This window comes from Odocoileus virginianus, unplaced genomic scaffold (assembly GCF_023699985.2).
Source record: "Odocoileus virginianus isolate 20LAN1187 ecotype Illinois unplaced genomic scaffold, Ovbor_1.2 Unplaced_Contig_16, whole genome shotgun sequence".
Lineage (NCBI taxonomy): Eukaryota > Metazoa > Chordata > Mammalia > Artiodactyla > Cervidae > Odocoileus > Odocoileus virginianus.
The window spans coordinates 363,687-377,754 of record NW_027224333.1 but is presented as its reverse complement, the minus strand read 5'-3'; the positions used below and the strand labels follow the sequence as shown (position 1 = coordinate 377,754).

The window sequence follows — 14,068 nt, the reverse complement described above, 5'->3', positions numbered from 1 at the left end:
AACCTAAAAGAGGATGATAAAATTAGTTTGAACAAAGCACCAGAGAATACTCCAAAGGAAAATAAAGTTGAAAATGTATGTTTCACTAGGTGTCAGGTGACCAAGGACACTCCATAAGGATGGAGAAACCAGCTATAGGCAAAGGGGCTTCATCTCACTGACTCAGATTACATTGCTGGCATATTCGGGTAGGGGATAGCAGGTCTTTGACACTGAAGTTCAGTTTTGAACTTGCCCAACATGTAAGGAAATGTTATTAGCTTATTTCTTTCAAATGTTCCACTAGCTTTTAAACTAAGCAATCTATCATGAAATGTCTGCTTCTACCCTCCTGTGCATGCATGCTCAGTCACTTCAGTCATGTCCGACTCTTTGCGACCCCATGGACTGTAGCCCGCCAGGCTCCTCTGTCCATGAGATTCTCCAGGCAAGAATACTGGAGTGGATAGCCATTCCCCTCTCCAGGGGATCTTCCCAACCCAGGGATTCAACTCGGGTCTCCAACATTGAAGGCGGGTTCTTTACCATTGATCCACTAGGGAAGCCCTGTTACAATTTCAGAGTTGAGTAGTTGCAATAAAAATCTGTGTGGCCCCAAAACCTAAAATATTTACCATCTGACCCTTTACAAAAAACTTTCCTAATTCCTGTCCTAGAATGTTAACATATAGAATTTTCCTTTAGATTCAAATAATTGGACAAAATAAAATGTTTTACAATGATTTTTATATTGTAGTCATGTGGTAATATACAATTTATACTATATTTTCCTTTTAATACCAATAAACCAATTATAAAGATTACATTGTTAATTACCACATTTTCTCTTTAAAAAAACTAATGTGGTCTACCAAAAAACTTAACAGAGGATGTGTTGATGATTAATGATTTAATATGTTGTTAAAATATCACTGTTTGACTGTCTCTCAAACTGGCCCTTTCCTAAAGTAAAACTATTTTTCTGGTATAGCTATTTTCAGTTTAATAATTGCATTATAGGTAAAAAACATTTATGGAAATTTATTGACAAAGAATTCTTCACTTTTGAAAGAAATGAAAAGTCATATTTGCATGCTAAGGAGAAATATAAAGTAACAATGTCTTTCAATCATTATAAATAATTACCTTAATAGAGAGTAAAGATGACATGTATGTGTCAACATAAGTAATAGCTTATTTTTAGTTCATTTCACATGCCTAGACTTTCCAGTGTTTGGGGGAATTTTAAGAAAAGGAGATACGTTTGTAGCTACATAAAATTGTATCATTCCCAGAAGCCTCATAAACTGAAAATGAGACCTTAATGATCTCCTCAAAATGACCTCAATATAGGAAAATGATAAGTAATAAAACAAAGAGAATACAGAACTATGGTTGCCAAGACAACCATAATCATAATTCCTTTGAATTTTAGTGAAGCATTCACTGCAGTTCAATCTAAGTTCATCATTCCTTAAGAAGCTTATATAAATTCAAAGTATTTATTATCTACAGCAGTATCATTCTAATAAAGCAGATGATGACAGGCATGTAGAACAGGAACTGGAATGCCCATGGCATTCATGTTATGGAAGAAAGATGGGCAACCGACACTTGCTAGCATATGCAATGGCCAAGAAAACATTTCTTTCCATTCTGTTCCATTCAAGACACACTTGTGGTACTAGGCTGGCTGCTGCCATGTATGGAAATGTGAGTCTCATATATAGGTAATGGAATAAACACAGATTAAATGAGCTACAATCTCCTTGTAGATTCCCATAGCCCTAGAGAACTATGACAAACTATAGAATGGCTGGTAGGCACAATCCACAGATTACCATTTGAAGACCTTTTCCCTAAAGGTAAATATGTGTGACCATCAGTTTGCCTTCAGAGTGAAGAAAATAAAATCTTTTCCATAAAATTTTGAGGAAGCTATTATTGCTCATTTGTATCTCATTTGATGCTATCTTTACTCCAGGCAACTGTCAATATCTGGGAGGTTGAGCAGCCAGAGGTTGCCTTGATGGACGCTAAACAATCTCTGCTTATATTCTCCTACTCAGACACTCCCCAGTCTGAAAGTTTGTAAAGACGGCTGGATGTTTGAAAGTCTAAATGCATTTGCCCATGGAAACAATGGTATACATAGCTGTTTTGGTCCCCAGGCCAGCTGATATAGTCTCATTTAATCCATAACACACTAGATGCGCAGAGTGGGAAATATAAGTGGGAACACCCTTCTCAGATTCTGGAAAACAGAGAAGACTGTCCATCACGGTATGCATAAATCAGCACTGGGTAGGGTACAGAGTTCCCTGTATGTGCCCCTAGGTCAGAGAACATCTCCTGTGAGTACTGCTTCCTGGATCCATCTCAGTAGCCTGGCCCACTGTAGAGACTCCATCCATATCTTGCTGGATAAATAAAATAATGAGCACTTTGCCATGTAATTCTAGGCTAGTCATTTTAGCATTTCTGATATTCTCCTTCCCTGTAAATTAGATATTTGGAAAGAGTAGCCTAGGCACTATGCTTGCCTTGTTCTCCATTTATGGGTAACTCATTTGACTCCTGTTTTCTTTTTTTGATACTATGGGGATAACAATGGTTCCCACAAAGGGCAGATGAGAAGATGTATCAGGAAGATCTATCATGAAAATGGAGATGGAGTTAGAATAAGCCTTTTACCACTGGTAGAGAATGGAATATTATCATTTTGGAAAGGAAACTGCTGAAAAAATAGACACCTTCCAGCTTCTTTCACTGGACCAATAATGCAATAACACTCCCCAAATGCATACAGCAAAGCCCTTTTTTAATAACTCCCATCCCATCTTTCTAGTGTCTCCTTTCCTTGATTTTTTTCCTTTATGTCTTTTTTTTCTTCGACGCTTAACCACCATCTCACTTACTTTATTTTCTGCTGTCTATTTATTGGCTATCCCCTGGCAAATAGATGGGGGAAAAGATGGAAACAGTGACAGACTTTATTTTCTTGGGCTCCAAAATCACTGCGGAGAGTGACTGCAATCATGAAATTTAAAGATGCTTGCTCATTGGAAGCAAAGGTATGGCAAACCTAAACAGTGTATTAAAAAGCAGAGACATCACTTGGCCGAATAGTCAAAGCTATGATTTTTTCATTAGTCATATACGGATGTAAAAGTTGGACCATAAAGAAGCTGAGTGCCAAAGAATTGATACTTTTGAACTGTGGTGCTGGAGAAGACTCTTGAGAGTCCCTTGGACAGCAAGATCAAACCAGTCAATCCTAAAGGAAATCAACCCTGAATATTCATTGGAAGGACTGATGCTGAAGCTAAAGCTCCAATACTTTGGCCACCTGATACGAAGAACTGACTCATTGGAAAAGACCCTGATAATGGGGAAAAATGAGGGCAGGAAGAGAAGGGGGCAACAGAGGATGAGATGGTTGGATGGCATCATCAACTCAATGGACATGAGTTTGAGCAAACTCCAGGAGATGGTGAAGGATACATGGGAAGCCTGGCGTGCTGCAGTCCATGGGGTCACAAAGAGTTGGACACAACTGAGCAACTGAACAACAACATTAAGTATGCAATAACATTATGTCTAAAAATGTACGTATCTTTATTTTAAAATATTGCTAAAAAATGCTAACCATCACCTGAGCCTTCAGCAAGTAGCAGTAATAGTAACATCAAAGGTCACTGATCACAGATCACCATAACAAATATAAAAATAATGAAAACGTTGGAATTATTGTGAGAATTACCTAACTGTGACACAGGGACGCAAAGTAAGCAAATGACATTGAAAAAAAAAATGGTGTAGATAGACCTGCCTGTCACAGGGTTGCCACAACCTTCAATTTGTGAAAAAAAGCATTATCTATGAAGCATGATAAAGTGAAGCTCAAAAAAATGAGTGATGCCTATAAACATGTAGAAAAACGGAATGCTGCTTGGATTTTAGGCTATATACTAAAGCCAGGGAGCCACCCTGGTACAGTGGAAAACAGCTCAAGGCAGGAGATACCAGACCCTCAGAATCAGGGGGTGTGCATTTGAATTTTTGCTCTGCCTCCTAATGCCTATTGACTTTGAGCAGTTAGAGAACCTCCCATGTTTCAGTTTTATCATTTTAAAAACTGGAATATGATCCATGCCTTGCAAAACTGTTGTGAGAGTTAAATGAAAAGATGGAAGTAAACCCAGGAAATTGAAGGCCTTTAACAGGTGACAGACATTCTCACTGTTTCTCATCGCACTTCTAGCTCTGCCCTCACTATAGCAGCCTTACTCAAGTCCCTTAATTCCTCTGGTCTCCAGTTCCCTTTCCTACACAATAAACAACTGGGTTAGAATGATTCCAGATAGATCTGCCACTCTGAAAACCCTATACACTTCATTTTACTTTCCAAAGTATGTAATTATTGGACTGGGTGAAATAGACCTTTTAGAGATAATCTAGATTGATCTAGAGAGGCTTATTAAGTATGATGAATTGTCTGTGTTATAATTCTATACTCATAATCTTAAAAGTATAATTTTTGCTTAAAAAAAAACCCTTCTGGAAGAAAAGTTTTCCATGGCTCAGCAATTCCAACTCCAGATAGTTTTTCAATGCTTGGGAGGGGCTGAAGGGGCCCAATATTGTAAGGATAAATGTCATTAGGTGCTGAAATCTTCCTTTTGCATTTATGACTGTGTCCCAAAACAGAATCCTAGAAAAGAGAAGTGTGGTTCATAAATACCGAGAGACCTCCTAGGAATCCAGTAGGATTTCATATACATTTCAGTTGATTTATATTTAAAGTTGTTATTCATTTACAAGTTCCCACAGGCTACAGTCCATGGGGTCTCAAGGCGTCAGACACGACTGAGCGACTACCACTACTACTACTACTACATTTATAATGCCCCAAACAGGATGAGCTTAACAACTTGTGAATCACAAAAAAGGAAGAAAATCAAGTTACTAAACAAATTAGTTTCCCTTTGAGTCATGTGCACCCCATAAGATAGCTCTGACGTAGCACTTATATCACAGAGATATTTACTTATGATGAATAGAAAACAATTTCTTTGCTGCCATCTAGCCTTTAAAAATCCTTTTTAAAAATTTATATATTCAAAGAGCTTCCAGGGGAAAAAATCTTTTAGGTCTGTAACTTCTGCAGGAAAAAAATGGCCTGAAATATTTCCAAATACACTACTGAGAAAGAGCTCTCTTGAGTACAAACACAATTTTTGATATCTTAAAGCATATCTTGGTTTGAACAACACACCTTTGGGTCATATTCAAAGTACACAACTTTGGGTCAGATTCAAATTATGCACGCGCACACACACACACACACACACACCACGGTACCACCCACTTCTCTTATTTCCTCTTACAACCAGAAAACGGAATGTTTTACTGCAACAGCACACACCCTTTCAATTTGCATAAATAAAATGCCTTTAACCCATTAAAGAAGCACAAAAACATCATCAGGGCTGAAATCAGTCAAAATGAATAATATATGCTAAAAATAAACCTGCAATTTTAATGTAAATTTTACATGGATAAATAACTACTATGTTAAAATAAACATCTGCATCACACAATTAAATATAAGTGACCTAGGAACGCCCAACTTACAAATATCCCGTACATGGGAATAGTCAACCCAAGCGAGCAGACCAGGACCAGGGCAGGCTCTCCCCAGACTTGAAGTTGGGAGAAGAATTCCCCTAGGATTCACCTTAGTCTCTTCCTGCTGGATACCGACGATGGCAGTGATCAGAGAAGGGGGAAATGGGTAGCCATGATTCTCAAGCCACCACAGTACTCCCTTCCCACTATGCTCACCAAGGAATCCATTTCCTATAAATGTTACAAAGAGTGCCTGGGTTCCCAGGCCAGTCCATCAGAAGTCCACTGGACCCAAAGTGCAGCTGGAACTGTGCTATTAATACCAGGCTGACTTCCCATCTGGAAGCCAACTCCAGTCCTGACAGTGCTCGTCAGCTCTGTTATGGTTAAATGGATTTGTAGGCGGTCCTGGGAGCCTGCCAGTTAGAACATCCTTTCTGTGGGAAAATTCCTGTGAGGCCCAAACAACTCACTGACAAACACAGTTGTAGTAGACCACATGTTGGGAGACCCTTAGGCATTGACAAATCAATCCTCACCCTTTCCTTCTGGAAATGCCTGGGTGAGTATTGTAACAAACCCTTGCACAAATAAACATATGGCAAGACCAACAGTTGGCACATGACCTGCTCCATGGTAAGCAGTGGGTATTTTTGCTGCCATCATTAATGTGACAACAGATCTACTCCTCCCCTTATGCACACATGTACATGCATATAGACACCTTACACATATGCACACATACACACACTCCACTAGACAATGCTCCATGCAAATATGTTTCCATCTATACAGAAATGTCTTTGTCTTCTCCTGAGGAAAAGATGAACCATAATCCAGGCCTGAGCTCTGTACTCTAAATGTTGTTCTCTTGCCTGCACTTGATTGTGGGGCTTGATTTGCTCTTGTTAATCCTCATTCTCAACTGACTCTCCCAAGTTCAAAAGACAACTGTGGGACAACCAGGCAAAGTATGGGACAGGAAGTGAAAGAATCATAATCAAGATTAGTGCGTGCATGCATGTGCTCTCAGGCGTGTCTGACTCTTTGCAACCCCATGGACTGTAGCCCACCAGACTCTCTGTCCATGGAATTTTCCAGACAAGAATACTGGAGTGGGTTGCCATTTCCTCCTCCAGAATCAAGTTTAGACTTGGGACCTAAATAACATCATGTTCAAATCAACTGAGAAACTCACTATTACATAATAGTCCTCTTAAATTAGTGAAACATGTGCAAAAGATACTGCTCTCATCAATGGCAAGAAGAATTTGGTACAAACTGATAAATTACAATTTCAAATAGTCCCTCCCTCACACACACAGCTAATAAGGCAAAAGAGGAGATGTCGGATAATTACACTAGGAGATGAAGGATATTCCCAGCCTAGGCACCTTAAAAACACACACTGTTAACCAGTCCAAATGAAGCAATGGACCTACTGAAGCAGGCACATCTGGTATATCCTCAGTTGATCCAGCAAAAGAAGCCAAGGGCCTTTATTAGTTACTTAAAGACAGCATAGGAATCACTGAAGGTCAGGGTAGTGTATGAAAGAGCAGAGGGTCTTCCAAATGCTCAGAGTCATTAACCAAAGGGCAAGGACAAAGATAGGGATCAAGCTCACTATGGTGACTTGTCTTCCAGGGAGAGGGCCAGAAGAGAGATTTCAGCAACCTGAATCAGCTCCCTTAATTCTCCAATACAGAGCCATAAATGACACTTCAGCTTTGTTGTTATATCTTTCTTACTTAACCATCCAACGGATTAAATATTCTAGCACCATGGAGAATCTAAAGTGAAGTAAGAGCAGGCTTGGGTTTATTTCTTAAAATAAGTGCCTGAGAATGATCTTTCAATTTGGCATATCAAATATCAATATATGTATACTTTGTACTAAGTATACATACTATGTTTACTCAGGTGGATATATATATACTGTGTATATGTGTATGAATACATACTATTTTTTCCATATGATGTATATATTAACCCACTTGAAAAATGTCTTCAAAGTATATTAATGAGTACAACCATACTCAGTTCTACAGCCATCCATGGGTAGCTAATTAGAAATTAGTGCCTTACTAATTAACATGTTTCCAAACTTAAGGTAAGTTATAAGTATGCACATCTGCTTCAGTTGTGAAATGCACTATCCTTTGCACCATTGTACACCTTTCAACAAAAATCTGCCCTCCAGGGTAGACAGAGCTCCTTGAAATATTCAGTCTGATCAATACACAAAGGTAAGCCCCACCCCTCCAAAGGGGTTCTCTTAAGACATTTGGAAAGACAGCAAGAAAGAATTTCCCCATCCAAGTTAGGTTAACTTGCATGGTGGTGTGGAGTTGGAGAAGGTATTAATTTCACACAGTGCTTTCTCCCAGGCAAAAGTATTTTAAAATAAAAACTGGGGAACAAAGTTCTAATTTCAAGTTACCCTGAGAACTAAGCTCCTTCTTTTCAGGGAATTTACCCAGCATGATCAGTGCTTAGAAGTCTTCAGTGTTGATGTATTTGCTGGAGTGTCCTCATTTGACCAGAAGCAATCTGTCTCAGGCAACAGTAAAACCCACACTATACTGAAAAAAAAAACAAATTATGGGTGGCATGTATGTTAACCTGGGATCAGGTATCCCAAGGGCTACATTTATTTCTCGACAGTTGATCACATCAAGTTTAGGATGAGTTTGAATATCTGGCACATGGCCCAAATGAATTTTACCCTGACTCCCTCACTCCTTGTTTCAATTCCATCTTCTCTAATTGTTCCACTTCCTTTTTGGTAGGTCTCCTTGACCTCATCATTGGGGAAGGTATGCCCATACAGTGGTGCACCTTCGCCAATAAAGGGTCTAGGATTTCTAATGAGATAATCATCTTTTGTGACAGCATCAGGTATAATTTTCATGCAAAGAGATGCTCAGAATACCTGAAAGGACAGGGCATCTAACATTTTTATTGTTGTTGTCAAGCTAACAAAACAGGTTCAATATGTGATGCCAACTGGCTAATAAATGGTTACACACACACACACACATACACACACACACATACATACACATACAAGATGGCAAGAGTGAATGTCAACATTTTAGGAATCAGTGAACTAAAATGGACTGGAATGGGTGAATTTAATTCAGATGACCATTATATCTACCACTGTGGGCAAGAATCCCTTAGAAGAAATGGAGTAGCCATCATAGTCAACAAAAGAATCTGAAATGCAGTACTTGGATGCAATCTCAAAAACAACAGAATGATCTCTGTTTGTTTCCAAGGCAAACATTCAATATCACAGTAATCCAAGTCTATGCCCCAACCAGTAATGCTGAAGAAGCTGAATTTGAATGGTTCTATGAAGACCTAAAAGACCTTCTAAAACTAACACCCAAAAAAGACGTCCTTTTCATTATAGGGGACTGGAATGCAGAAGTAGGAAGTCAAGAAACACCTGGAGTAACAGGCAAATTTGGCCTTGGAGTACAGAATGAAGCAGGGCAAAGGCTAATAGAGTTTTGCCAAGAGAACGCACTGGTCATAGAAAACACCCTCTTCCCAGAGGGACAGGGTAGAGAGGTAGGTGGGAGAGGGGATCGGGATGGGGAATACATGTAAATCCATGGCTAATTCATGTCAATATATGACAAAAACCACTACAATATTGTAAAGTAATTAGCCTCCAACTAATAAAAATAAATGAAAAATAAAGAAAACACCCTCTTCCAACAATACAAGAAAAGATTCTACACATGGACATCACCAGATGGTCAATACCAAAATCAGATTGATTGTTATTTACAGCCAAAGATGGAGAAGTTCTATACAGTCAGCAAAAATAGGACCAGGAGCTGACCGTGGCTCAGATCATGAACTCATTGCCAAATTCATACTTAAATTGAAGAAAGTAGGAAAAATCACTAGACCATTCAGGTACGACCTAAATCAAATCCCTTACGATTATACAGTGGAAGTGACAAATAGATTCAAGGGATTAGATCTGACAGAGTGTCTGAAGAACTATGGACAGAAGTTCATGACACTGTACAGGAGACAGGGATCAAAACCATCCCCAAGAAAGAGAAATGCAAAAAAGCAAAATGGCTGTCTGAGGAGGCCTTACAAATAGCTGTGAAAAGAAGAGAAGTGAAAAGCAAAGGAGAAAAGGAAAGCTACTCCCATTTGAATGCAGTTTCACAGACTAGCAAGGAGAGATAAGAAAGCCTTCCTCAGTGATCAGTGCAAAGAAATAGAGGAAAATAATAAAATGGGAAAGACTAGAGATCTCTTCAAGAAAATGAGAGATACCAAGGGAACATTTCATGCAAAGATGGGCACAATAAAGGACAGAAATGGTATGGACCTAACAGAAGAAGATATTAAGAAGAGGTGGCAAGAATACACAGAAGAACTATACAAAAAAGATCTTCATGACCCAGATAATCACAATGGTGTGATCACTCACCTAGAGCCAGACATTCTGGAATGTGAAGTCAAGTGGGTCTTAGGAAGCATCACTATGAACAAAGCTAGTAGAGGTGATGGAATTCCAGTTGAGCTATTTCAAATCCTGAAAGATGACGCTGTGAAAGTGCTGCACTCAATATGCCAGCAGATTTGGAAAACTCAGCAGTGGCCACAGGACTGGAAAAGGTCCATTTTCATTCCAGTCCCAAAGAAAGGCAATGCAAAAGAATGCTTGAACTACTGCGCAATTGCACTCATCTCACACGCTAGTAAAGTAATGCTCAAAACTCTCCAAGCCAGGCTTCAACAGTACATGAACCGTGAACTTCCAGATGTTCAAGCTGGATTTAGAAAAGGCAGAGGAACCAGAGATCAAATTGCCAACATCCATTGGATCACTGAAAAAGCAAGAGAGTTCCAGAAAAACATCTACTTCTGCTTTACTGACTATGCCAAAGCCTTTGACTGTGTGGATCACAACAAACTGTGGAAAATTCTGAAAGAGATGGGAATACCAGACCACCTTACCTGCCTCCTGAGAAATCTGTATGCAGGTCAAGAAGCAATAGTTAGAACTGGACATGGAACAACAGACTGGTTCCAAATTGGGAAAGGAGTACGTCAAGGCTATATATTGTCACCCTGTTTATTTAACTTACATGCAGAGTACATAATGAGAAACAACTGGGTTGGTTGAAGCACAAGCTGGAATCAAGATTGCCGGGAGAAATATCAATAACCTCAGTTATGCAGAAGACACCACCCTTATGGCAGAAAGTGAAGAAGAACTAAAGAGCCTCTTGATGAAAGTGAAAGAGGAGAGTGAAAAAGTTGGCTTAAAACATTCAGAAAACTAAGATCATGGCATCCAGTCCCATCACTTCATGGCAAATAGATGGGGAAAAGTCAATGGAAACAGTGACAGACTTTATTTTTTGGGCTCCAAAATCACTGTAGATGGTGACTGCAGCCATGAAATTAAAAGATGCTTACTCCTTGGAAGAAAAGTTATGACCAACCTAGACAGCATATTAAAAAACAGAGACATCACTTTGCCAACAAAGGTCCGTCTAGTCAAAGCTATGGTTTTTCCAGTAGTCATGTATGGATGTGAGAGTTGAACCATAAAGAAAGCTGAGCACCAAAGAATTGATGCTTTTGAACTGTGGTGTTGGAGAAGACTCTTGAGAGTCCCTTGGACTGCAAGGAGATCCAACCAGTCCATCCTAAAGGAAATCAGTCCTGAATATTCATTGGAAGGACTGATGCTGAAGCTGAAACTCCAATACTTTGGCCACCTGATGTGAAAAGACCCTGATGCTGGGAAAGATTGAAGGCGGGAGGAGAAGGGGATGACAGAGGATGAGATGGCTGGATGGCATCACCGACTCGATGGACGTGAGTTTTGAGTAAACTCTGGGAGTTGGTGATGGACAGGGAGGCCTGGAGTGCTGCAGTCCATGGGTTGCAAAGAGTCGGACATGACTGAGTGACTGAACTGAAGTGAACATGTACTTATACACCTGGAGGAGGGCATGACAACTCACTCCAGTATTCTTGCCTGGAGAATCCCATAGACAGAGGAGCCTGGCGGGCTACAGTCCATGGGGTTGCAAAGAGTCAGACATGACTGAAGCAACTTAGCACATACATACACACACACACACACACACACACACACACACACACACACACAGAGTGATAATGGTGGAGTGGTAGATAGCCTTTACCATCTCACACTTCTTTAGTGGTTTCCATTACCTACCAAAGAGAATCTAATAGTTGTGAATGCCCAAACTGGTGAGGGTCAGTGTATAACACCTAAGCCTACAAGACTGGTGTGATGATTAAATGAGATAATAATTGCCAAGCATTTAAGACAGAACCTGGCATCTATAAAGAGACATAACCACCATCACCACAATCACCATCATCATCATTACTATCATTATAATCATCATTATTACCACCACTATTATCACCATAATCATCATTTTGACTATTAATTATAGGATTTTAGTTAAGAAAGGAATGTGCTCTATGATAGAGTAAACTCAAAGGTAAATACAGTAACATATAGTTCTTGTATTAACAGGGGTGCCCCAGTAGGGTATCAGCCTCGATATATTTTCCCCACGGATGACTCCAAAAGGTTTAGGTAAATGACCAATTTCAGTGAAGTATTGGACAAATTTTTTTCTGGAAATTTACCAGATATAACATGTAGCAGAAATGGTTACACATTCAAATGGACATGAAAACTATGAGTATCATGTACTAACTACTAGGAAGAATAGATAATAGGAAAGAGAATTAGAGTTTTAAACTATAGTTTAAACTTATAATAATTTAATTAGATCAAAAGTTAAGAATGAGACTAAAAGAGATTCAAAAAATTAGAGAGAGTCTGCATTTAAATTGTAGCAAAATTAATCTGGGATAGAGAAGCAGTTTGAGAAGGAGGCAGAGCTCTTAGATTGTCCACGAAGCTCAAATGAAGTCTGACAAAACTGCTCAACCAGGTAATGGAAACTTGGGCAGCATGGAAAGAACTTTAGAATCCAAGCTGATAAAAATTGTAATGCAATGTACCCCATTCAGGTCAGGGCGCTCCTGGAGCATCAAACTCTGTTCTGGAGGCCACACCTTTGGAAGACACTGACCCATCCAGCAAGCCCTGAAGGGAGCAGTGTGGATGGGGGAGGGAAAGTTCTAGATATATCATCACTTAATAAATCTATTAATTTCACAAATGTATTTGTCTGTTTAGTCTGGAGTGGTGGGACTTCCCTGGTGGCTCAGAAGGTAAACAATCTGCCTGCAATGCAGGAGACCCGGGTTCAATCCCTGGGTTGGGAAGATCCCCTGGAGAAGGGAAGGGCTACCCACTCCAGTATTCTTGCCTGGAGAATTCCATGGACAGAGGAGCCTGGTGGGCTACAGTCCCTGGGGTCGCAAAGAGTCAGACACAACTGAGAGACTTTCACACATTACAGTCTGGAGTGGCAGAGACTGTGGGGTATGAGAAATGTTGGCTTAAAATATTTGAGTGGCCATCAAGGGAATTCAGTAGTACCTCTGGCCTATCTTTCAAGAGAGCAGATTTCAAATGACTGAATGGGAATTTCTGGGAGTAGGCCTGGACCTTTCCCCAGGAGATTCCTTCTAAAGAAAACATTTACCCAAGGATAAGTGGCTTTGGGGGAAGAGAACTCTTTAAATTCAGAGGTTCATGTAGCTAACCATTTGATTATCTATTACCAGTGTGGAGAAAAAGGATTCCTACTTTGGGTGAGGGGTCAAGTACATGATCTCTGAGGTCACACCACCAAGATTCAATTCTCCTACACTGTTTTGATGAAATATTAGAAGAAGAGGTATAAAAAACCCCAGGGCTTCCCTTGTGTGGCTCTCAGCTGGTAAAGAATCTGCCTGCAATGTGGGAGACCTGGGTTCGATCCCTGGGTTGGGAAGATCCCCTGGAGAAGGAAAAGGCTACCCACTCCAGTATTCTGGCCTGGAGAATTCCATGGACTATACAGTCCATGGGGTCACAAAGAGTTGGACACGACTGAGCGACTTTCACTTTCCTTCATGAAGAAGAGGGAAGGGTTCCTTAAGGAAGAAGAGGATGCTTAGAAATGAGAGAGAAGAAATGTATTGATGGCTTTGTGTGGCTGAGGTGTGTAGCAAGTGGTGTCGTCTCCATGATAAGTGGATTCATGCTAATTAATTAATAAAGGCCTGAACCAAACTTTAAAATTTTAAGATTGGTCCTAGGAATGATGCCTTATGTTTTTTCATGTTCCCTACAATATCTGAGGCAGTAGGCATGCGGCAGGTGTTCACCAACCACTTGCTGCTTGGTTAACTTTCCATTTTTTCTTCAGGGGATTCAGGTTAAAGAATGAGGAATAATTAGCCAACAGTGGAAACTCCGGTTTGGTGAAGTGGCTATTTGCTTGACTCCTTTCACTAGGGTGTATGA

General features: G+C 39.9%; 1 protein-coding gene across 4 annotated transcripts in view; it reads right to left on the bottom strand.

The window, feature by feature from the left end:
* The window catches only part of ARHGAP6 (Rho GTPase activating protein 6), a 511,877-nt gene that overhangs the window by 189,349 nt on the left and 308,460 nt on the right, over positions 1–14,068 (bottom strand). The window contains exon 1 of one of the 4 annotated variants that reach the window (XM_070464132.1): positions 5,720–5,912. The exons of the other annotated variants lie outside the window; for them this stretch is intronic. The gene's annotated coding sequence lies outside the window, so the exon portion shown is untranslated. Of the gene's footprint in view, positions 1–5,719; positions 5,913–14,068 lie in introns of those variants that run through there. 4 annotated transcript variants of the gene reach the window in all.